The sequence below is a fragment of the Sapajus apella genome, unplaced genomic scaffold (assembly GCF_009761245.1).
Source record: "Sapajus apella isolate SASKATOON/1434 unplaced genomic scaffold, GSC_monkey_1.0 scaffold6, whole genome shotgun sequence".
NCBI classification, from domain to species: domain Eukaryota; kingdom Metazoa; phylum Chordata; class Mammalia; order Primates; family Cebidae; genus Sapajus; species Sapajus apella.
In genome coordinates, this window is record NW_022436946.1 from 10,792,673 (window position 1) to 10,816,279 (window position 23,607).

Consider the following 23,607-nt stretch of genomic DNA (forward strand, 5'->3'; position numbering starts at 1 on the left):
CTTCTCCTTCTTTTCTTTTAAAACAAAGTTAAACAGTAAAACAAAACTTGACAAGGCTCCCTGTCCACCCCGGCCTCCCTCCCCTGCCCACAATCCTTGGCACTGCCTTCTTTCCTTCACCCCACCCACACAGAAACAGGGTATCCAACTGAGAAAGAAAAACTGTTCTTAGTACATGGAAACATGGGGAAGGGAGGAGGTGAATTGTGTCCACATGCAGGATTAAACTGAGTGACTCTGCATTTTCTGGATTCTGGGTCGTTGCCCTTCATTAGCCAATTGACGAAAGAAACTCCTTGGACCAGATGCTTCAAAGCTGAAGCCCCCAGGACCGCGGAAGAATACCTTGAAGATACTGTTTGCATCAAAATCACCCAATTTCATGTCCTCCTTATCCAGGTCCTATCCACTGTGATAATGAGTCATTTTCTTGGGATCAAAGAGAATGGTTAAGACCTTGCCGCTTCCTTGATCTTCTCCTCCTTCTGAACCCCAGCACCGGCCTCAGCATGCCGATGTGGATGGTACATCAAGGCCTGTTTCCAATATGCTTTCTTGATCTTGTCCTCAGAGGCATTCTTGTCCACTCCCAGAACCTTGCAGTAATTTTGCCTCTTACTCTTCCTCAGTTCCACCTGTGCATTTTTTAGGAGCTGTTTGCATTCTTTTGTATTCCCCATCTGACATACGTTTCCATAGCCTTGCACTGTTTCTTCATACTGTTCTGTGTCCATGGAACACTGTGCTCTTCTCAAGTAGGCTTTTAAATAAGTGTCGTGAGCTTCACTGCAATTGTGCAGGAATCTATTGCATCATCTAGTTTCCTAAGCTTGGAATTAACCGTATCCCGGTTACAGTAGAGTTTGGCAATTGTTTCTATGTTGTCGGGGGTCTATCCTGGGGTTTCTGTGCACAGTTCATCAGCTAGTTTGTAATTACTTTCCCTAAATGCTATTCCAGTCTTCTTTCTTTGTGTTAAGTGGTCTGGCATTTCTGCAAGCAAGGCAAGCCTTCTTATGGTCAGGAGTCATTCTGAGAGCCTGAGCACAAAACTGAACTGCCTACTCAATACAGTCTTCATAAGGAAGGCAAAGACCGCATGGCACGTACATACCGAGCATCCACACTGGTAGAATCCATTTATAAAGTGTCACTGACCACAGACTGTGCTTCTGGGTAAAGACCCAGCATTGCTAAACATTCTGCTTTGAGCATATTGAAATGATAACAGTTGGGGCAAATTCTAGGGCACAGTCCATGCAGAAAACAACCTTCTGAAAAGCTCACTTCTCAAAACCTGTTTCTGTGATTTTCTGCTATTCCATGACTGCATTAGCATTTGTGAACTCCTGCTGTGAATGAGCATTGTTGTGATCCGGTTTTAAGGCTCTCTGAAAACTACAGTGGGGTGCCATTGCATTCCCTGGAGAGAGGTGGCCCCTGTCCTCTTGTAGATGTCCCCAGAAGAAACAATCATCCAATTTCACTGACTGTTGTGCATCTCCAAGCGCTTCCCAGAACCTTCCACGCATCATCAATGTGACTGCTCTCTTACCATACTAACTAGCGTTTTAGGACACATATCTGTGTCTTTTGTGTAATAGTTTTAAGCTTCATCGTAATCTTTCTTGGCATAGCATGCATTTCCTTGTTGCTTCAAAGACTCTGCTTCAGCATTTTAAGTTACAAACTGGCAAAAATATCCTCCTTTTGTTAAGGTGACCCTACCTTCTTGTTCTTTTCCATCACTGGCAAGCCCTCTTCACTTCCTCTTCACGGAGCAGCTCTGCCTTGGTTGCCGCCATTACCACATTGCACTTTAGGGTGACTGACAGTTTCTTAAAAGGCTAATTATACCCCTGCCATATGATGCAGCAATTCCACTCCTAGGTATTTACTCAAAGGAAAACAAGCATATATCTATAAGCACACAAACTTATAGATGAATATTTATAGCAGCTTTCTTTATAACAGCAGAAACATGGGGAAAAAGCGTCAATGTTTATGTTCAGGTGAGTGGATAATTTTTGGTATGCCCATATAACAGAATACAAATCAATGTGAAAAGTGAACTATTGACTCACATACCACATGGAAGAATCTCAAAATAATTATGCTGAGTGAAAAAAGATGTATTTTTTTCTCAAAATGCATACTATAGTCCATGTATATAAAATTCTAGAACGCCAACTAATGTACAGTGTTAAAGAACAGATCCGTGACTAATTGGGAACTCAGAGTTATGGGGATCAGGGAGATGGAGGTATTACCAAGAGGCAGGAGGAAACTTATGATGTGTATTTTCATTATCGCGATTTTTATGTTGGGTGCATAGAAATGTCAAAAATTTTCAAGGCTTATATTTTAATTATGTGCATTTTACTGTGTATCAATTTTATTGTATGTTAATTTACTGTATGGCAGTTTAACCTCAATAAAGCTGTTAATAAACATTTTGTCAAGCTGATGTTCCCCAGTAAATGAAATTTACTTCACGTTACCAACCAAAAACCCTACAAGGTTTATTTTTCCTCTGTTCTGTGTTTACAGCTCAGAATTAATATAAGAGACACAATCTCCAAAAATTCCATCTGCTGAGGGGCACAAATTATCAAGCGTCTTGTCAAGAGTGGCCAACCACTGGTTAGGGACTCAAGACACAAGAGGCGGAACCAACACCTGCAACTAACTATGATCGTTTCTCCAGGGGTAGTCTCAGTTCAAGTGTGCGCTTCTGCCAGTCCAGACACCTGCGTCTTTGTTATCATCCAAATGCTTGCACACATCCCACAGACTGGCACTATTTCACCAGTGATGATTTGGAATTACAGTGGCCACTTTGGGAGAATTCTGCATATTTCCAAAATTGTCCATCTTACAGTGTTCTTAGAGCAAATGAAGTAGCTCTTCATTAGGACAGTAAGGTCCTAACATTGAATGTATTGTCTTTATTAAGATAAATAAACTTCTAAATAAAATTCCAATTCTATAATAGCTTTAATTACAAGGAAAGCACCCAAAATCCATAGCTTATTACAGCCTCTCCTTTGATCCTGTCGCAAAGGCCTACCTTGCCTCAAGGCTACAGCAGCCACTGCCAAATTCACGGCCGCTTCTCCTGGCACAATTCCAGGGGCTTCCTGGGAGCTACACAATTTTGGCACTTAACTGAAAATGCGTATTTCCAGAAAGCTGGTTTACCCCCGTAGGATTGTCTTACCTCTTTGCAAATTACTAGTCATTATCATGACACTTTATACCTTGCTGCTTTCATTCTCAGAAAAAGAAGAAATGCATATAAGTTGGGGTTGCCTAATTCATGACACCTCCCTAAAGTTAGATGCCACTTGGGTGAATTGAAATTTGGGGGAAGAAGCCTAAATTGAATGATTTTCCTCTGAAATAATGTCTTAAAAATCCTAATTTGACTAGGTTTATCCTGAATTAGAAGAATTAAATTTGTTGTTACTAGGTAGAAATTTAGCATTTATGACAGAGATTAAATTTGATTATAGAAAAATTTTAAAAATCTCTATTTCATGCATAATTAAGTCACTGATTGATCCACTTACATCCACCAAAAAAGCATCCACCCTACTAAGAGGAGGATCCAGCCTCCTGGTCTATCTCATTTGGGTAATGATGGAATGAATCATGTAAGCTCCCAGACAAGGGTCTCAACTAGAATTTAAAATAATTCCACTACAAGGATAAAGGAGATTATAGACTAGATCGGGACAGAAATGAGTAGGCTAAGCCAGCATTCACACAGAAGTTCATTTGAATCTAAACCCAAGTTTTTTTTTGTTTGTTTGTTTTTTCTGATGAGATGGTTCAGAGTTTTGAGTTTCAACTCACTAGCTTAGGGTCCGAGCATTATTGTCTCTTACATAAAAGAGGGGTTATAACGACTTGAAAGGGTGAGAGAGCCTCTGTAAATGCCTGACACTAGTGGTTGACTCATCTTATTTAAAATTATAACTCTTTGTGTAGCAGAATGTCAGGTGATGTTGTGGAGAACCTGAGGAACCAATTTAAAAAAATGTTATATACCAAATGATAAGTTTTCTGGCCAGAGAGAGTTTGTATTGAAATTGGCAAGAAAGCAGCAGCAGGATTTTTGAACTGCCTGTATATAATTCAGTGAAAGTCAGAGGGAGTCAGAAGAGAAATTATACCTGCTTTCAAAGTCCCATTCTACAGCATTCTTGTATCACAAAAAGCTTGCAAGTGCTTTGTTCAGACCAGTTCTAAATGCCTGAAGAAGTAACGGCCCCACCTTTTGGAGATTATTATTTTGCCTAACTCTAATGGGAGAAAAGGTAATAGAACTTCCCATTAAGAGTATTTCTGGATCCTAAATTTACTTATTTTCCTCTGTAGTCTGATTCCATTTCCTTTTATTGTTACCAATGTTCAGAGATGTTGCTTTGACTTATTGTTGCTGTTGACGTTGATTCATGCTTTCAGGCTATTCTATTCACCATCTACCTTTCCCTAGTTCTTCTCTGTCCCCTCCCCAAAACAATTCCAAGAAACCTTTCTGAGAGTACGTTTCTAAGTAACAGCCCTGCCTGTATGTTACAACCTGTAAGATGATGAAATCAACACTGATATGCTTCTTTTGAGACAGATTTCATCATCACAGCAGTAAAAGAAACACAAGATGATTTTTGAGGGTGATTTTTTTTAAGATGAAGATGACTAGGAGATGTCTGTTGGATGGAAGATGAGTCACATTTGGCAAAGGATTAAATGAAGCAGCAAGATTGATAAATCTGTTCGAGGCTTAAGAATATTCAGACAACTTTTCTTCCCAAGAAAATCCCCACACATCTCTTTTAGAACAAAGACTTCTCTACAATGATTCCAGATGATTCAGACATAACTTCCTGCATCTGCCACCAAAGGAATTTCTTCACTTTTAGTAAGAGCATTAGCCAGCTTGCCAAATTTTTCAGCATAACAAAATTATATGTCATTTCTCTCTTGGGCATGCTGAAATGGTGAAAATTTCCCAGAGAAAATGGAAACTCCGATAATTGATTTTCTTACTGTTTTCAAAAGACCCAAACCTTTCTCTTACTAAATCAAATCTTTCAGGATGAACACAGTCAAAACCATGGGGAATACCTCTATATTCTTAGAACACTTTCTCGCTAAAGTTTACAGATGATATTTCTTCTATACAGAGATTTAGAATTAAATTATTTTTCTGAAACAGAGCTCTTCTCTCTGAGCTTATGCAGAATCAGCCAATTCGACTATGTGATTTACTTTGTCCTTGTTATCTAAGGTCCAAGAATTAACGATTTAAAAAAAACCCGGGTAAATATTGACCGTAAAACAAATCCTCGTGTAATAAACTTGATGCTGAAAAGTAAATCTCTCTCCTCATTAGTAAGCCACTTGAGGTAGAGACTGTTGACAAAATGGCCGAAACGCAGGACCTCTATATTCCTCATAAAATATAGTTTCAAATGATTGGATAATACTGTCAATATGAATATGTGGTATATATATTTCCAAATCAAGATGCTTTGTCGTTGTCCATAAGATGCAGATGGGTTGCATGATACCACTGTTAGCTACATATGTGAGAAAACATAATGAACACTGAAGAACATTTTTTTTTTTTCTTTTTGAGACAGAGTCTCACTCTGTCGCCCAGGCTAGAGTACAGTGGCACAATCTTGGCTCACTGCAACCTTCGCCTCCCGGGTTCAAGAGATTATCGTGCCTCAGCCTCCTGAATAGCTGGGGCTACAGGCACGTGCCACCACACCTGGCTAATTTTTTCATTTTTAGTAGAGACGGTGTTTCACCATGTTGTTCAGGCTGGTCTCGAACTCCTGACCTCAGGTGATCCACCCACCTCGGCCTCCCAAAGTGTTAGGATTATGAGCATGAGCCACTGTGTCTGGCTGAATATTTTACATTTTAAAGTTCTTCCAATAGAAACACTTGATGACCATTTCTAGAATAACTCTTTATGTAGCAAAAGAATATCTGGGCTATGAAGACAAGTTCTTTGAATCATTCATTTCCTGGACATAATTGTATTAGTCTGCTTGGGGTATATAATAAACTAGAGGTGGGGTAACTTAAATCAGAGACATTTATTTCTCACAGCTCTGGAGGGTGGGAAGTCCAAGATCAAGGTGCCAATAGAGTCAGTGTCTGGTGAGGGTCCACTGCCTGGCTTGTGGTCAACTGCCTTCTCCTGGTTCCTTTACATGACAGAGTAAAAGTTCTTCCTCTTCCATTTCTTAAAAAGCCACTAATCCTGGCTGGGCGCAGTGTCTCATGCCTGTAATCCCAGCATTTTGGGAGGCTGAGGTGGGCACATCACGAGGTCAAGAAATGGAGACCATCCTGGCCAACATGGTGAAACCTCGTCTCTACTAAAAATACAAAAAAATTAGCTGAGTGTGGTGATGCACACCGGTATTCCCAGCTACTCAGGAGGGAGGCAGGAGAATTGCTTGAACCCGGGAGGTGGAGGTTGCAGTGAGCCAAGATCTTGCCAGTGTACTCCAGCCTGGGCAACAGAGCAAGACTTGATAAAAAAAAAAAAAAAAGCCACTAATCCCACTCTCATGACGTCATCTAATCCTAATTACCTCCAAATCCTCACCTATAAATTCTATCATATTGGGGGTTAGAGCTTCATCATATGAATAAGGATGACAGGACAGATAATGTAATTTAGTCTATAGCATTAATATGACAATAACGTCTCAACTAATATAAATGCCCTTCTTTTCTAAAGTTCTATATCAGAAAAAAGAATTTCATGAAGAGCCCAAGAGATGGTTGACCTCGAGTTCTGACCAGCTCTGCTGCTGCAACATCTGAGTTCTATCTTAGGTGAATATTTGTTCTTTTTGCCCTGGGCATGCACTCTTCCTTATGATGGTAAAATACCCCAGTTTTGCTTAGGATGAACAACTGCACCTCCAATTCACATGCTTGGGAAAAGGTGACTCCTCTTTACTTTGAGGTGGAGCCTAATCGAAGGAGCTCACCTGGCCACCATCCTCCCACCCAGCCCCCAGCCATATGATTGTTTAAAGGATGGGATGAGCACATTGACCCAATCTGAGCCAGAGAGAAAGAGTGCGGAAATCTCTAGAATTACAAAGAAGCTGCAGGAGGCAATTCTCCCTCTGCAGAGCTTGAAAGTAGAATAATGTAAATTCGAATGTGCTATGGGACACAGTGCAGAGCCTAGAAACAAATCCCGGTGGTATTGTCTAAGCACAGAATCAAGCAGTATCTAAAACTAGCTCTCTTCCTGGATGAATTCATTTAATCCAAAAGAGCATCAAATATTAAGTCAGAGTTCAATTTTTAAATGGCTGCAATTTAAAAAATTCAAATTGGCATTTGAACTTCTCTACTATTCAAGAAGTAACATTTTATGTCTTAATTAAATTATTGTTAAAGACAAGTTTTTGGTTGAGCATGGTGGCTCTTGCCTGTAATCCCAGCACTTTGGGAGGCCGAGGTGGGCGGATCACAAGGTCAGGAGATTGAGACCATCCTGGTTAACATGGTGAAACCCCGTCTCTACTAAAAATACAAAAAAGTAGCCAGACATGGTGGCATGAGCCTGTAGTCCCAGCTACTCGAGAGGCTGAGGCAGGAGAGGTGCTTGAACCTGGGAGGCGGAGGTTCAGCTGAGACTGTACCACTGCACTCCAGCCTGAGCAACAGAGAGAGACTCCGTCTAAAAAAAAAAAAGACAAGTTTCTGTGTTTTCTTTTTTGTTTGTTTGTTTTGTTTTTTTGAGACAGAGGCTCGCTCTTGTTGCCCAGGCTGGCAGTGCCATGGCACGATCTCAGCTCACTACAACCTCAGCCTCCCGGGTGCAAGCAATTCTCCTGCCTCAGCCTCCCAAGTACCTGAGATTACAGGCATGTGCCACCAGGTCTGGCTAATTTTATATTTTTAGTAGAGACGGGGTTTTGTCATGTTGGTCAAGCTGTTCTCGAGCTCCTGACCTCAGGTGATTCACCCTCCTTGGCCTCTCAAAGTGCTGGGATTACAGGCGTGAGCCACCAAGCCCGGCCTAAAGACAAGTTTTCGGAAGGAACTTATCTGAGAAAAAACAAAACAGCTTGAAGGCATCGATACATATCTGTGTGTGCAATTTATAAATTATATAGATGACTATCAATTTTATAGTTAAATTAAAATGTATTAAATTTAGATATTTGATCTACATTTTCCTCAAAAAGAACTAGAAAGAAAAGTCTTGAATACAGAGAATAGAATCAGTAATGAGTATAGATTTGGGGACATGGTTGCCTAGGCTGTGGCTTTTACAAGAGCACCATGAAAGCACAAATTCCAATTCTGACCTGCTGAGCTATTCTACTCAACTTCCCAGGCTCACAACAATCTCTGCTTATTGCATAACTCCAAGAACTCTTCCCACGCAATAATTTATTGGAACAAACATTTATAGTTAGATGATGGTATCTACTCAGTCACCTGAAAAGGACTAGAGACTCAAGAGACAGTCTGTCTACAATTCTTTAGAAACTGCCCTGAGTGGCAAATCTCAATCCCGATCACCTGTTCACTCTCTTTAATATTTTAGGTAGTTTCTTCAAATTGGATTCTGTGTAGCCTCAATCCCCGCAAAAAAATAACTCCGTTGTTCCTCTAAGTTACAAATGCACACATCTGTTCTCTCTTCCTTTGAAAGTGTAGGACAGATTTCAGACTTCAGGTCTGGATTTCTCAATCTTTTACAAGGGGAAAATAAAACATGAAACACAACCATCTGATCACTGGACACTTTTATTTTTCCTTTCAGTCTCACGCAGTAGTCAAATTAATGTCATAATCATGTTAGCATTCACACATTTTTACTGTGTGTTTTTTTTTCTTTCCATGTGTAGGATCTTGGTATAGAAACCAGCCCTCGAATTTTTTTTCCAGCTGGTATCTGAGATTCTCGCAGGATGAGAACGAATAAGAGTGACATTGTGACAGACAGCATTTTAATTTTAAGTGTTTTAGAACTTGAGTATATTTTAGTCTTTTCAACTTATACGTGTATATGTGCATGTGTAAAAGATAGTATTGAGATCTTAGTTAAACATAAGTATTCCTATCTTCTGAGTAGGAAGATGTTTTAGTTAGACGTTTAGTTAGGTATATGTTGGTTGCATGTAACAGAAAAATGAACCTAAATTGGCCTAAACAAAAATGATATTTCTCCAAACATGGTTGGATTCAGGGTTCAAAAGCTGTCATCAAGCTGTCTTTTTACTTAGACTTCCCCTGCACAGCTCTCTGTCTTTGGCTTTTCATGGAAGCAAAACAGGGCAGCCGCTCTCAACCTTCCATTTCACGAGGCTTCTTGTTCAGCTGGGAAGCAGACCTTTTCCCAGAAGTCAGTAAATGTCAGCACACCTGCTTGACTCAAATTGGGTGGCTGGACAGTGTCTGAACCAATCAGAGAACGCAACGTGGAGATTGGTTCCACAAATTCCTGTTGCCACAATGATGCATGAATGATAGGAAGCCAGAAAAACAACCTTCTTCTGTGAAAAGTTCATTATAGGACATAAGAATTTTCTTTCATTTTTGAAGTATTTGTGGTAAAATCCATGAGGGCAGTTAGAAAGCAGCTGCACTATCTACTTACGGTCTGAAGATTCAGCTTAGGATAAGCTGTCTTAAAATATTTTGGGACGTATTTCAAATCTACAGGGAAAATTAATTAAAAACTCCACTTAATAGGTCAGTTTATGGTGCAGGTATTGATATATTTTGCAAATAATTCTCAGAATGTAATTATAATCAAAATTAGATTTGAGTAATGCCCTACTTAACCTAAGTTGGAAACTTGAGTATGAGACATAGGGGAAATAAGTTTTTCTGTTTCATTTTCATTCTATTACTATGCATGATATTTAATAAGGACATGTTGACCTCTATTTGTTTCTTCTTTTTTTTTTCCTTGAGCTGGAGTCTTGCTCTGTCACTGGAGTGCGATGGTGTGATCTCAGCTCACTGCAACCTCCACCACCAGGGTTCAAGCGATTTTCCTGCCTCAGCCTCCTGAGTAGCTGGAATTACAGGCACATGCCACCGTGCCTAGTTAATTTTTGTATTTTCAGTAGAAACGGGGTTTCACTATGTTGACCAGGCTGGTCTCAAACTCCTGACCTCAGGTCATCCGCCCGCCTCAGCCTCCCAAAGTGCTGGGATTACAGGCGTGAGCCACCGCACTGTCTATTTGTCTCTTTTCTTAATAAACTTTGCCTTTCTTTTAGACTAATTCACCAGAAAGCAACGTGAATATACTATCTTAACTCTTCACTGAATGCCTGCATGAAAGTTTAATATTATCCTCTTGGAATCCACCAAAGGTTAATGCAAAAATGGCCATTCATAGACCTTTTTAAAAAATTTCATCTTACTTTAAGCTCTGGGATACATATGCAGAACGTGCAGGTTTGTTACATAGGTACACCCATGCCATGGTGGTTTGCTGCACCCATCAACCCATCATCTAGGTTTTAATACCTGCATGCATTACGTATTTGTCCTAATGCTCTCCCTCCCCTCATCCCCCACCCCCAACAGGCCCTAGTGTGTGATGTTCCCTTCCCTCTGTCCATGTGTTCTCATTGTTCAACTCCCATTTATGAGTGAGAACATGCAGTGTTTGGTTTTCTGTTCCTGCATTAGTTTGCTGAGAATGATGGCTTCCAGCTCCATCCATGTCCCTGCAAAAGGCATGATCTCATTCTTTTTTATGGCCGCATAGTATTCCATAGTGTATATATGTCACATTTTCTTTATCCTCATAGACCTTTTTGCACCAACCTAATATCTTCCATAAAACAATATTTAAAGGTACTGCTTACTGTGTTATCAATTGCTTCCCTGCTCTCTATGAATCCATGCAAGGAATTCCTCCTGGAACAGAATTCCTGCCTGGCACACAATGTTAGGAATACTGAGGGGTTTTGTTTGTTGTTTGTATGTTTCTTTTATAATATCTAAAGGGACCTCTAGAACCCATTATGTTTTCTTTTAGGTCTTGTCTACAAGGAAACTAAAATATTTATCTATATTGCTAAATTTATGTTAAATCTAAATCATACTTACATATAAAGTTACATTAATGATTCAACATTAAAGTTGTTTTTTTTTTTTTTTTTTTTTTTGAGACAGAGTCTTACTCTGTTGCCCAGGCTGGAGTGCAGTGGTGTGATTGCAGCTCACTGCAACCTCTACCTCCCTGGTTCAAGCAATTCTTCAGCCTCAGCCTCCCAAGTAGCTGGGATTAGAGGCACATGCCACCATGCCCGGATACTTTTTTGTATTTTTAGTAGACAGGGTTTCACCATGTTGGCCAGAATGGTCTCAAACTCCTGGCCTCAGTTGATCCACTCACCTCAGCCTGCCAAAGCATTGGGATTACAGGCGTCAGCCAGGGTGCCTGGCCTCAACATTAGATTTCTGTAGTAATCAATTTTCTTTTCTTAAAAGTCTAACTATTGCTTTAATCTTTACATGAACTTACTTGTCTGATGTTTGAAAAATGTGTTAGTATTATGACAGTGGCCTCAAATTTTACTTGGAAGTAAAAGTATGATAATAAATTTTAAATATACATTAATTTCTGAATTCACACATAGTTAAAGTTGAAGAAAAGTTATATACACAAAGTTTTTCATGCTAAAGCCAAAAGCATTGTGGAAATGGAGAGTACTGGGAAGGTTCACAAATCATAAAGCATAGGTTTAAACTTTTTTCTAAAAACTGATGAGGAAACACAGCTCCCAATTAAGTAATGATTAATAGCAAGTGAGATAACCGGAAATGAAATGCCACTTGATATTGATACTCTAAATTTTTCTCCAATGTATCCATTGCTTAATTTATATTGTATCTATACTGCCATCCAAACAAACAAACAAAAAAACACTTTTAACCTACATCGAGCTGTTCAGTCATTTATTCATTCTATTTATTCAGTCACTAATTCATTCATTCAACAGATATTTATTAAGCACTCACTAGGTACGAGGCAGTAAATTTTCAACCCCATTCTTATGAAACTTCCAGCCAAATGAAGGAGACAAGCAAGAAATAGTCAACTAACTATATAGTGATAAGATAATTAGTGCTATGCCGAATTCAAAAACAGAGTGTTAGTAGGGAAACAGGGGAGATCATTTATGTCAGAGCATCACAGAAAGCAACTCTGAGGAACTGACATTTAGGCTGAATTCTGAAAGAATGGTGAGAGTTAGCTAAGCCAAGGAGGGCAAGAGAGAAAACGTCCAAGCTGAGGAACAAGCAGCCAGAAGAGCCAGAGGCAAGAAAGAGGCTGGGACGTTTGCGGAACTGAAAGGCCAGTATGGCTGCAGCTTGAGGAGTGAGGGGGAGGTGGCAGAAACACGGTCTAGAAATGAACACCTGTTTAAACTGCCAGATCAGTCAAATAAAGCCAGCAGTGGCGTAGGCAGTACAGGGGCTACAAGGGTGAACAAGAGAAAAGCATAACAAATGTGTTTGATCGTAGCTTTAGGTAACATGAGAGCCTTTGGGATGAAGACCCAAAAATACGGGGGAAATTATCTATTTTTATGCTTAGGTTGGACAAAAAACGGATGGCTATGTAGAAATATGATTGGACCAAAGGGTTTCCCCCAAAGACTAATGTGATGAACTGAAGGGAATCCCAGGAAGGCCTGCAGACTCAGATTCTTGGCTTCTCTGTGTGGCATTCCTTCCGCCAGGTATGGGGCAGGACCCCTCTGGAATGAGTCTTAATTTCTTTCTTTCTTTCTTTCTTTTCTTTTTTTTTTTTTTTGAGGCAGAGTCTCACTCTGTCACTCAGGCTGGAGTGCAGTGGCATGATCTCAGCTCACTGTAACCTTCACCTCCCAGGTTCAAGCGATTCTCCTGCCTCAGCCTCCCGAATAGCTGAGACTACATGTGTGCACCGCTACGCCTGACTAATTTTTTTATTTTTACTAAAGAGGGGCTTTCTCCATGTTGGTCAGGCTGGTGTCGAACTCCTGACCTCAGGTAATCTACCTGTCTCGGCCTCCCAAAGTGCTGGGATTACAGGTGTGAGCCACGGCACCTGGCCGGGTCTTCATTTCTTTATGGCCAGCTGTTACACAGAAAGGTGGGAGAAGGTTAGAGTAACATTTTTAGTCTTTATGCTTGCTTTGGGGAAAGGGAGTTCTGGTTTCTATAACCCACCATGAGGGAGAGAAATTCTAGTTTCTTCTAGTTTCTATGACTTGCCTCAGTGGACTATGAAGGATGAGAGACAGGAGGGCAAGAGAAGGTCAGAGAGAAACTTTGCTTCTGAGGCCTTCTTTCTGAGGTATCATTTTCTGAGCTCCTACAAGAGCAATAGATATGGTGAAGCAATTACCCTTAGACTCTCATTGTTAGACTACTGCATGAGAAATTAATATATGAGCCTATGGTGCTGATTTTTTTTAAGTGCATTTTAATAAGAGAAAAAAAATACATGACTGCTTGCTGCTAATTTATGGTGAATTATTCCCTCATTTAAAAATCATTTATTGAGCACCTACTTGGTACTGGGTATACAAAGGTGAATAAGAGAGACACCTCTCCTGCCTTCATGAAGCCTGGAGTCTAAGGCAAATAAAGACCAACACATGGGACTTATTCACAGGTCAGAGTGGGAGTAGAGGCAGCCACTCCACAGAAGGAAGGGAGAAAGTAAAGGCAGACAGTGGCCACAGCAGTGTGGGTAAGGAAAGCAGTGGTGAAGACTGAGCAGGAGCCCAAAGTGCTGTGGCACAGGAAATATTCCCCAGCCAAGAGACACGGACCCAGGCTGACCCCCCTCACTTTAGCCAGCTGTTGGGCAGGAGCTGTTTTGGTGTCACCACGTCAGCGTTGTCAGGAGCAATTCTGTCCTAATTCTTGATTATTCATGGATGATTGATTTTATTTCCTTCATAAAATGAAGGTACTACTGACTTGGAGAAACAGGAAGCTTAGAGGTTGGGTTTTTAAAAGAAAATGATTTATGTTTTCTAACTACAGTGTAAAATAGTTGACAAATGTCAAATTATTTGACTGTGTGCTTGCATTTGAGAAAAATTGTAGCCATCAGCATGCATAAAATTAACACCCCTTGAAAAATGAGGAAGTAACGATTGCAGTTAGTAAATTGTTTCCCTTTCTGACCACAGAAGCAGAGGCTGGCAACAAATTTGATTTACAGAGTAAATATAATTTCTACAGTTGGGCTGAGCCTGTTGTTTTCTTAAAGGAAATATATTTTCGTTTGCTCTATGAAAAACACAGATTAGCATTTTTCAGAACATTAGGAACCAAACACAATATTATAAAAGCAGAGGAAAAAAAGGAACTAATTTTATCTTCCCGTCACAGATGACGTTCAGAATCAAAATGGCATGTGACTAATACTCAGATATCAAATTAGCGCGGCTCTGCTCTTAACCACGTATGACTACATCTCTGTTTCTTTATGGCAGCAGAAGACAAGACTCCTGCAGTGGTTCAGCTGAACAATGGAATATGAATATTCCAGAACTTTCTCTATGCCAGATGATTGAGAACAACAGTCTCTTACTATTACCTGGCTTGGAAAAGTGTTGGCATACATTTGAACCAAACTTAAGATTAAAAAAAAAAATCTAATCTTTTAAAGAAAATTATTTCTGCATTCAAGTTAAAACCATTGAATGTAGCCCCATGGGCCCCCGTCCTGGGAAAACCACTATTCAGTTAGCAACTGTTTATAGGGGATTCAACAGGGAGAAAAACTAACAAAAATTCCTGCCCCCCTGCAACATACAGGTGAGAGGAGAAGGCAGAATAAACAAGGAAATAAAACTTCCCTTTCCAGAAACAATGTCAGACAAAAAAGGGATTTTATAAAAATGTCATCACTAGTCAGAGTAAATATATGTGTGTGTGTGTGTATATACACATATATACATATATATTCAATGTAGATATATCCATCTACGTGTGTATGTGTGTGTGTGTGTGTATGTAGATAGATAGATAGATACTGATATATCAACATCGAGTACACTTCACAGAAGAGGAGGCTCCTCTCTGTCCCCAAAGCTTGGAAGGAAGCTAGAAGGTTCAGGCAGAGGATCCTGAAAACAAAGCTAAGCTCAAGCATCAATGGGCTGCATGTTTAACATTTAGGGCTAAGATAAGGTGGGCAGAGATGGGAATCGTAAAACAATGTCAGTATCCCAGAACACTTTTCAGAAGTCAAAGTGCAGTTGAAACATTTAAGCAGACAGTCATCTGAATAAACAGGAACCCGTTTCTATGGCGATGGCAAGAGGGGAGGGGCGTGACTCCCCTCTACCTTCCCTGCTCCAAGCTTCTGGGGGCATGTTTTGCTTTAGGGGACCCTTTCCAAACCCTGACCACAGCAGACAGGACAGGGGTGAGCACTGACTGGAGCAATCTGTGGACTGTCCCCTGTTGGAAACCAGAGCTGCCTAATTTTGAGAAACAGGCTGAGCCATCAGATGTAGGAGAAAGAAAGCTGATGCCAACGGAAGCCCGGAGGTAGACTAAGGCCCCGGAAAAACGAAGAGGAAACAGAAACTATGAGTAAGCAGCGGAAGTTGGTAAGTAAGCCTAGGGAAGACAATGGAGCAGATGTGCAGAGACAAACCATGTGCCTCGTGATTCTTGGTGACTTTCCTGCTTGTCCCCAGCCCAGGTCCACATGTTTCTTTATTATTATATAAGTAAGTAAAAAAAAAAACTAAACGAGGCCTGGAGTGGTGGCTCACGCCTGTAATCCCAACACTTTGGGAGGCTGAGGTGGGCGGATCACTTGAGGTCAGGAGTTCGAGACCAGCCCTGGCCAACATGGTGAAACCCTGTCTCTACTAAAAATACAAAAAATTAGACGGTCATGGTGGCAGGCGCCTGTAGTCCCAGCTACTCGGGAGGCTGAGGCAGGAGAATCCCTTGAACCCGGGAGGCAGAGGTTGCAGTGAGCCGAGATCATGCCACTGCACTCCAGCCTGGGAGACAGAGTGAAACTCCGTCTCAAAAAACAAACAAACAAAAAAAAACAACTAAACCAATTTTCTTGGGGTCACTATAATACATCTCTAGATGGTTCTTGCAAACAAAAGAGCCCTAACCACACACTGACCCCCATCCCTTCTTCTTGTGCGGAGCAGAAATGTCAACACCAAGAAAATGAGTTCCTATGTATTTAAGGAAGGATAATCATAGTCACTGGTCCAAAATGAAGCTTCTTGCTGAAATAACAATTGAAATTATTCCCAGTGGTTCACAGAAATGCTAGTTTCTCGTTTTACAGTGAGGACAGAACCAGAAGAGATAAACGGATTTAGGGAAATGGACAGTTTAAAAAGTGATAGCCTTTGGGCCTCTGTCCTGGTGAAGGCGCTATTCAATTATCAACTGTTTATAGGGGATTCAGCAGCGGGGAAAACCTAACGAAAATGCGTGCTCCCCTGTAGCATGCAGGCGAGAGGAGGAGGCATAGAATAAGCAAAGCAAGTAAATAAAAGGTACAGAAAATATGCAGTGTGTTTTTTTCTAAAGAGAAAGAATGAACAATGGGGCCATAAAGCTGGGCTGGGGAGGGGCCGATATTTTAGGGGCGTGGCCAGGAAAGCAGTGGTCACTAAGATAACTGGGATGAGAGGTGGTTGAATCCTGCCCTGTATTGAGGATGGGGCTGATGGAACTTTTGTGTTGGATCAGATGCGGGACGGAAAAGAGAGGAGTCCAGCATGACTCCAGATTTTTGATCTGAGTAACTGAAGGATGGAGTTGCCATTTTCTACTGTGGGGAAGACTGGAGGAGGAGTTTCTCTGGAGGGGAGGTGTGGGCTGATGCGAGGTGTTTCATTCATGAAGGCTCTGCTTTTATGAATGGATTAATAACGGATTAATGTCACTATGAAAAGATCTGGCAGGAGTGGGTTCGCTCTCTTCTTCCAATGTGAGGACACGATACTTGTCCCCACAACCGTTGCCTTTCTACCTTCCGCCATGTGAGGATGCAGCAGGGAGGCCCTCATCAGAGGCCAAGGCCTTGATCTTGGTCTTCTCAGCCCCCAGAACAGTGTGAAATAAATTCCTGTTCTGTATAAGTTAACCAGTCTGCAGTATTCTGTTACAGCGGTGCAGAACAACGGTGGGAATGCGGAAGTAGATGTCAGTCGGCTGTGGAAGCCAGGCACGGTGCTGCACCTGTAGCCGCAACTCCTCGGATGGCTGACGTAGGAGGGTTGCTGGCGGCCAGGAGGTCAAGGTTTAATGTGCTGTGTTGGTGCCTGTGAATAGCTACTGCACTCCGGCCTGGGCAATTTAGTAAGACTCCGCCTCTAGAAAAGTAAAGTAAAAAGCTAATGAATCTGTAGTTCAAGGGAGTAGTCTGGGCTAAAGGCATAAATGTAAAAGTCTTCAGAAGTCTCTATAGATGAAGTCGCCATAGATTGAAAAAAAAGAGAGGGATCTGTCATAGCCCTTTTGGGCTGCTATAACAAAGTACCACAGACTGGGTATTTTAAAAACAATAGAAATGTGCTTCTCATACTTCCGGAGCCTGGAAAACCCAAGATCAAGGCATCAGCGGATTCAGTATCTGGTGAGGGCCCATTTTCTGATTCACAGATGGTGACATCTCACTTTATCTTCACATGCTGGAAGGCACAAGGCCACTCTCTGGAGCCTCTTTTATAAGGGCACTAATCCCATTCATGAAGGCTCCACCTTCATGACACATTCACCTCCAAAAAACCCCAACTCCTAATGCCACCATCTTGGTGGTTAGACTTACAACACTCAGATTTTGTAGGGGACACCAACAGTCAGACGATACAAGGTCCAGTGACGGAACCCTGGGACACTGCTGCACTGACAGGCTATATATCAGTTACGATTCAATCCACTGGATAAGGTAGAAAATCCAAATAATACTGTTTGAAAGAACGTGGAAGTCTGGAGGTATTTCAGGCCTAGATGACATTAACAGGGGTCGAGGTTCCTTGTACTTCTCATCTCTGCTATCCCAAACCCATGGCGTTCATCTTCACAGTTGCCTTAGAGGTGGAATATAGCCACTGTAGCGCCAACAAATACATCTGCTTCAGGTAGGAAGAAGGAGAAAGTGGGAAAGGGTAGAAGAGCTCTCTTAGGAGTATTACCCAGTGACCTGTGCCTACGTAGCATGAGAGGAGAGATACAGACTCGGAAGTTACCTTGTCGAGTGAGAATCCTGTCTCTACCAGTGTATAGCATATGTAAGCCTTGAGCAAGTTGATAACTTGTCTCTGCCACAGATTTTTTTTTTTGAAAATGGAAACAATCATACTGCTCACCTCTAGGTTGGTGAAAAAATAAGATTATATGCTTAGAAAATTTTCTGCCCACAGAAAATGCCCCAAAAGTGGAGTTGTAAGAGTTAAGTAAACAATAATCAAAATAAAAAGGAACCCATTTGATTTCTAGTGTCTCATCTCCAACCCAGTCCCCTGAGTTTGGACTGTCACCCAGGCTGGAGTGCAATTGCATGGTCATGGCTCGCTGTAGCTTGAAAGGACAACCCACAAAGAATGTGAGGTTTACCTCAATGCATGTCCCTTGACTCCAGAATTTGTACAGCATTAATTGCAATAGTCTTAGATGTTTTCAGATGTCTCCAACGGTTGTTTTTTAAAAATACTTTTTACTGGCTTTTTTGTTATTCTTATGTTAAAGAAAAGATCGTTCAGTGATACTTGTTAAAGCACAGTAAGGAAGACGTTACTCAAGATCAGCAGCATATGTTTAGGGACCACTGCAAAGGGGTCTTATAGTATGAAAGATTGGGGTCAATTCCAAAGACAGCCTGGGCAAGCGGGAATTTATAGCTAAGGAACAGGGTGAGGGGTCTATGATTAAAAAAAAAATTACTAGCAAGAAACATCAGGGGTAAGGGAATTCTGACTAAACCAACCTCACAGGATTCTTGTTGAAGACAGGCCAGGTTGATGAAACCTTACCTGGGGTGGGAGGGGAGAAGATAAGAAACCTGATCACATATCAAGGGTGATCAGATATTAAAGGTGGGGGGTTCTTGGTAAAATGACTTAATAGTGTTCTTTACTAAAGCTGGGTTTTATAAAAAAGTGCACAGGTGGGTCTAAGTGAAGGTTCAGAACCCTGACTAAAGGTTAGTCAAGCAAAGAATCTTTGTCCCTTGTCAGAGAAGAGGCGTTAGACCAGTATAACCTACCGCATCACAGATCAAAGTGGAAATTTCCTAACAAGATTCTGGCCTTCATTGTATATTCTTACCAAGTACTTTTTCTCTCTGTCATTTTTTTCACTTATTATTTATACTTAATGAAATTTTACTATTATCACTATATTATATAATTTAGTTTTCACATTTTTTATTTATTGAAATATATATTACTTTAAATTCTGTTTCTTTTTGGCTTATAACTTGACTTCAGAGTCCAAAGTCTCTTTGTAAGTTCTCTGTGTCTGAAATAACATCCATTCTAAGTCTCTTGATTAAATGACTTTATTTATAAACTTATAAGAAAGTAATTGTGATTTTCTAAAAAGTTGGCCCACAGATCAACTTTTATTCATCTTAGTATACATTCCTTTTCTTCTATCATTTACTTTATTCTCATGAAGAATTTCAAACTCCCTTACCTGAATATTCATCCTTGCCTCTCACAATTTTTATAATGTATTTTACTTAAAGAGAATCTGAAGCTCAAGCTTGTCTGGAATATGATAAATATTCTATTTGTATGAAATCTGTATTCAAATAGTTGTTTCTTCATGACAACCTTCACGTGAGTGCTATTCTCAGCCAGAGGTCTGACATTACACGGATGCAGATTTCATTCAAAGAATGCAGGGATCCATGATTTTTACTCGTAACTTTTTCTCTTTTATGTCAGTAACAAGTGGAGGAAAAAAGGGTAACTGCTCAATGGGTTCACCTTATCCGCAGCCTAGACAGAGATGATTTATCAAGACAGGGCAATTGCAATTGTGAAAGAGTAATTCAGGCAGAGCCACCTGTGTGGGAGACTGGAGCTTTCTTATTACGCAAATCAGCCTCCCTGAACTTTTGGAGATCAGAGTTTTAAAAAGTAATGTGGCAGGTAGGAGCTTGGGAAGTGGGGAGTGCTGATTGGTCAGGTTGGAGATGGAATCATAGGGGCTCGAAATGAGGCTTTCTTGCTGTCTTCTCTTCCTGGGTGGAATGGCAGAAGTGGTTGAGCCAGATTACCGGTCTGGGTGGTGTCAGCTGATCCATCAAGCGAAGGGTCTGCCGAATATCCCAAGCACTGATCTTAGGTCCCTGGGAGCAATTTGGGGAGGTTCAGACTTTTGGAACCAAAGGCTGCATGACCTCTACATTGTAATTTCTCATCTTGTAGCTAATTTGTTAATCCTGCAAAGGCAGACTGGACCCCAGGCAAGAAGGGGGTCTTTTTGGGGAAGGGCTGTTATCAATTTTGTTTCAGAGTTAAACCATGAACTGAATTCCTTCCCAAAGTTAGTTCGGCCTACGCCCAGGAATGAACAAGGACAGCTTAAGGGTTAGAAGCAAAATGGAGTTGGTTAGTTCTGATTTATTTCACTGTGATAATTTCCTCAGTTATAATTTTGCAAAGGTGGTTTCAAAACTACTTAGTATTGTTCCAGATACAAGTAATCACTGTCAATGGAAAAGAGTCAAACTCTGTGGAATATTTGAAAGGACTTATTCCAAGACAAATATGAGTGGCCAAGGCCCAAGGCACAGCCTCTAGAGGTCCTGAAAACATGTGCCCAAGGTGGTTGGAGTTACAGCTTGGTTTTATAGAGTGTAGGGAGATACAAGATAGCCATCAATGCAGGTAAGGTACACACTGGCGTCATCCAGAAAGGCAGGACAACTCAAAGCAGGAACTTACCGTTCATAGGTACATTAAAGATTTCTCGATTGGCAATTGGGTGAAAGAGTTAAGCTTAGCCTGAAGAATGGGAGTCAGCAGAAGGAAATGTTTGCAGTTAAGACAAAGCTGGGGTGGGGGGTTGTGGAAGCCAAGGTTCTTGTTACACAGATGAAACTTCCAGGTAATAGGCTTCAGAGGAATGTGTCGTAAATGTCTCTTATCAGACCCTAAAATGTCGCAGACTCTTAGTTAAATCTCTTCTGCATCAGGAAAAGACCTGGAAAAGGAAGGGAATTCTCTACAGAATGTAGATTTTCTCCACAAGAGATAGCTTTGCAGGGCCATTTCAAAATATGTCTAAGCAATATATTTTGGGGTAAAATACTTTGATTTCTTTCAAGGGCTGCTTTCTGTCATGTGATGCTCGACTGGGGTCAGGCTGGAATTTGGTATCTTATTGCTACAAGGAGTTTTCTTTGTCTTTTGCTGTTGTTGTTTTGGTTTGTTTTATGAGACGGAGTTTCACTCTTGTTGCCCAGGCTGGAGTTCAATGGCGTGATCTTGGCTCACTGCAACCTCTGCCTCCGGGGTTCAAGCGATTCTCCTGTCTCAGCCTTCCAAGTAGCTATAATTACAGGCAAGTGCCACTATGCCCAGCTAATTTTGTGTTTTTAGTAGAGACGGGGTTTCTCCGTGTTGGTCAGGCTGGTCTCAAACACCTGACCTCAGGTGATCCACTCATCTTGGCCTCCCAAAGTGCTGGGATTATAGGTGTGAGCCATGGCACCCAGCCCTTTGTCAGGCTTAAGATCTCTGTTTAATATTAATGCTGGTCGGTTGTACCCGAATACCAAAGGGATGAGAGTAGAAAGAGGCACAACTGGACCCCCTCTTTCCATTATGGCCTAAACTAGTTTTAGTTTTTCAGGTTTTCTTTGGAATGCCCTTGGCTGAGAGGAGGGCTCATTCAGTTGGTTGGGGGGTTTAGAATTTTATTTTTGGTTTACATCACAAAGTTTGAAATCCTGTTTTGTGAAAAAAATAAAATCTTATAAACGAATACTGGAGCTGCCTGCCACAGGGTGACTAAAAAGTAATATAGCGGCTCATTTGATAATTACAGTTTACCTTCCCAGCATAGACTCTCCAATAGCAAACTGCCCTCAGTTGTTTCTGAAATCACACAGAGCTCTTTCTCACAGGTGTTCAGCAGCACCTCCTGCACCTGGTTCTTCTGCCCCAAACTCCTGGTCCAGGCATGCTTTTCTTGTCTCCTCACCTGATATACATGCTGAAATTGCTGTGATGCAAGAGCAGCTAAACTCTGGAGGGAAGGGGAACATTTTTTTTTTCTTCCTGCCTTCGTAGGTTCTTGGCTAAAGCCCATGTAACAAAAGATAGATTTAAAAGAGAAAGACAAATAGAAGTTTATGAACACGTACATCACATATATATACATTGGAGGAACTCAGGGATGAGTAACTCAAAGAGGTGGCTAGAATTTGGGCTTAAATACTATCTTCAGTTAAAACAAATGGTGTGCAAGAGGCAAGTTACTGGAAGAAAAGCAAGCCACCCAGCCTGTGGTACTTTGTCATTGTTACCTATGCTGCCCTTCTGCAGCACAGGCAGAGAGGACACAGGCTGGCCTAACCAGCTCCACATTGGAGGCTGGAAAGCTGTGTGTTTGCCTCAGCTCCAGATGACATGACTGACATTTAAGTCACGATTTAATCAATTATTATACCTTAGTGCTTATACACAAACACGATAAGATTTAACAGTTGTGTGGTATTGAAACAGAATGTGCCAGGTTCGATGCTCATGCCTGTAACCCCAGCACTCTGGGACCCCAAGGTGGGTGGATCACCTGAAGTCAAGAGTTCGACATCAGCCTGCCCAACATGAAGTATATGACCCGTAAAAGTAAACAAAAGTAAGATTTGTTGTGCAGACTGAAGTCAGTGCCTTCTTCACTGATACGAGTCTCTCAGGACTTACATTCATCCTTTCCTTAGTACAGAGAGGCAGACACCCTCACATGGATAGTTCCTTTATAAAATGTAAATTTTCCTTACAAAAGGGCAACTTTTTTCAGAGCTTCTCCTGCATATACTATTTCTCAAAGTAATCAGCTTAAAGTAACCCTTATGCCAGAGGCATATTCTGGGGTTCATATTCAGGTCTCCTACAACTCCAAGGATGATGGCCATTGCTAACTCCAATCAGACCTAGGGGTTAGCCTCTTCCCTTCAGTCTACATCATACAGCTAAGTTCGAATTGTAGCACTTAACAAAATTACACTGTTGTTTTGAGGCAAGGACCCCAAATGGAAAGGTGTCTTGCTAACACTGCGAGAGGTGGCAACCCTCACAGTTTAATCTCAACTTAACTTCACAATCCTCATAGGGTTGCCTCCAGCCAACTTAAACAGAGTAAAGATCAGGTTATTCCAACTAACAGGAATTAATTCTTTGATTATAACTGTGCCTAAGAGTCCAGATCACCTAAGACAGGTTGAGAGAAAAAAAGAGATTGATTTTTACCTTTCCTCAAGTCTAAAGTCCTAAGATTGGCTTCTTCTTATTCAAGGAGAAGAGACGTCTCCTTCACAGGAAAGCCTACTCCCTACTCATTGGAGTG

At 41.1% G+C, this 23,607-nt stretch overlaps 1 protein-coding gene and 1 pseudogene across 1 annotated transcript in view; one reads left to right on the top strand and one right to left on the bottom strand.

Annotated features, from left to right (window-relative positions):
* Positions 1–222: 222 nt before the first annotated feature.
* On the bottom strand, positions 223–1,323 carry LOC116549007 (annotated as a pseudogene).
* Positions 1,324–15,475: 14,152 nt separating this feature from the next.
* Positions 15,476–23,607, top strand: part of TXLNB (taxilin beta) — an 84,399-nt gene continuing 76,267 nt past the window's right edge. Inside the window, exon 1 of the mRNA XM_032274611.1 lies at positions 15,476–15,653. The gene's annotated coding sequence lies outside the window, so the exon portion shown is untranslated. The remainder of the gene's footprint in view (positions 15,654–23,607) is intronic.